The sequence below is a fragment of the Muntiacus reevesi genome, chromosome 17 (genome assembly GCF_963930625.1).
Source record: "Muntiacus reevesi chromosome 17, mMunRee1.1, whole genome shotgun sequence".
Taxonomy (NCBI): Eukaryota; Metazoa; Chordata; class Mammalia; order Artiodactyla; family Cervidae; genus Muntiacus; species Muntiacus reevesi.
In genome coordinates this window covers 6,991,235-6,993,490 of record NC_089265.1, presented here as the reverse complement: position 1 = coordinate 6,993,490, position 2,256 = coordinate 6,991,235, and the positions used below count along the sequence as shown (strand labels likewise).

Here is a 2,256-nt window from a genome sequence, read left to right as displayed (position 1 = left end):
TGGGAAAATGGCAGGGAAATGTCTGCTTGCTCCTCCCATTCTTTGCAGTCCCACTGAAAACACGGGAGCCCAGAGAGGTGATGTGATAAAACACAGGCTTAATTGAAGGCCAGAAAGGATGTCAGCAAGAATTTACAGTGTTCCAAGAAGCAAAGAATCTCAGGGTGTCAACTGTTGGCCTGACCAAGAGTTAGGTAGGTGTTCAGACACAGTGAAGAAGGGAAAGCTTATTTGCCTATTGGAGGCCCGTGCTGCAGGGACCCTCACCCCCCAGAACAGTTCACTGAGCAACTTTGTTTTCTAGATGGCTGATGTAGAAAGTCAGCTGCACTTTGGGAACCAGTTCTGGGGAAGGTTTGTTTTCGGAGTGGGTGAGTTAGAATTCTCTCCTGGCCCCTGAGACCAGGAAGAGCTGATTCAGGGCTGGTTGCCCTCTGTCAGGAGGTGAGCAGAACAACGCTTCCCTGGAGCTAGAGGGACGCGGTTCCGGGAAGGGTCATTAGGTCTGCCTCCCTGGAGGGATGGTGGGACAGAAGAAGACATGCACTTAGGCTTTATTCTTGCCCCCGAGCCAGGTTTGTACCCGAATGATCCAAGACTGTAGAATTCTGGGTCTGTAAAGTGGCAACAGAGCATAGTTTTATTGGTTACACTCTGTTTTGCTGTCACAGGCTTTTGGATGAATTATTTAGCATCTCTGAGTTTCAGCTTCTTCTTTTCTTTGTTTTTTCTTTTTCTCTTTCTTTCTTTCCCTCTTTTTTTTATTTCCCTCTTTTTTATTTGTAAGATTAAAAAAAATTGAGGTAGAGTTGCCGTACAATATTATGAAAGTTACAGGCATACACTATAGCGATTCACAAATTTTAAAGGTCCATTTCTAGTTATTATAAAATATTGGAAAAAAAATTGGCTAGATTTGCTGTATTGTACACCATAGTCTTGTACCTGATTTTATACCTGTTTGCACCTTTTAATTCTCTGCCGCTATATTGCCCCTCTGCTCTTCCCTCTCCCCACTGGTAACCACTATATACATTCTATCTGTGAATCTGCTTTATTTTGTTATATTCACGAGTGTGTTGTATCTCTTTATAAAGATTCCACATATAAGTGATATCATGCCATATTTGTCTTTCTCTCTCTCTCTCTTTTTTTAAGAAACAGTTTATTTTCCATTTTGGTGGAAGTGTGTGGAAGAACAGCTTACGACCGCTCCGTGGTGGTTCCTACCCACTCAGTGGCCTGAGCGGCGGGAGCTGCAGACCAGTCTCCAGCGGAAGGCTGAGCATCCCTCCCCAGTGGGGAACTGCTGAATAGGCGCGGGAGGCACCCGCACGCCCTCGGACCAGTCTGCCACCTCGGCCTGAGGAGCAGGGAGCTCTGGAGCTGCAGCAGTCCATTCTCCCTGAAACTCCTCCTGGGTCACAGCCTTCTCAGCTGCTGCCTGCTCTTCTTTTTCAATCTCTTCAGGATCTCTGTAGAAGTAGAGATCCGGCATGACCTCCCATGGGTGTTCTCGGGAGATGGTGCCACGCATGCGCAGAACTTCCCGGGCGAGCATCCACCACATCAGACCCACTGAGTGTGCTCCCTTTTAAGGATCTCAGAGCAGGATACATCAACTGAGAAAAGAGAAAAGTCAAGTACTGCCTGAAGAGTTAGGAATATTGAAGAGAATAAAAGCTATTTTTTAAATGCTTTAATCTCTCCTTAAATAAGCTCTCATTCCTTAAAATCATAGTTTTGTAGCAAGTATTACTATCCAACCCCACTCACTGGGCCAGAGACCCTCGTGGTGTTAGCAAAACACTTGCCCCTCGTGTACCACACTACCTACACTTGTGAGTCCCTCGGCCAGAAGCCTCAACTCCAAGCTCTAACAATGAGCAGTCTTTCTCTGTCTTATTTCAGTTAGTATAACACCCTCCAAGTCCATGTTGCTGTAAATAGCAAAATTTTATTTTTTAATGGCTGAATAGTATTTCATTGCATGTGTATATATTCATATTTATTCATACCATAACGTTTTTTTTTTGTTGATGGGGCTTTGCTGGTGGCTCAGCAGTAAAGAATTTGCCTGCAATGCAGGAGATGCAGGAGACACAGGCTCAATCTCTGGGTTGGGAAGATCCCCTGGAGTAGGAAATGGCAATTCACTCTAGTGTTCTTGCCTGGAGAAATTCCATGGACAGAGGAGCCTGGTGGGCTACAGTCCAGGTGGGTCGCAGAGAGTCGGACATCACTGAGCACACAGGT

General features: G+C 45.6%; 1 non-coding gene across 1 annotated transcript; it reads right to left on the bottom strand.

Moving 5' to 3' along the window:
- Window positions 1–1,741: 1,741 nt before the first annotated feature.
- Window positions 1,742–1,891, bottom strand: LOC136148793 (small nucleolar RNA SNORA62/SNORA6 family). The gene has a single exon (XR_010659564.1). It is a non-coding gene; the product is annotated as a small nucleolar RNA SNORA62/SNORA6 family (small nucleolar RNA).
- Between the last annotated feature and the right edge of the window lie 365 nt (window positions 1,892–2,256).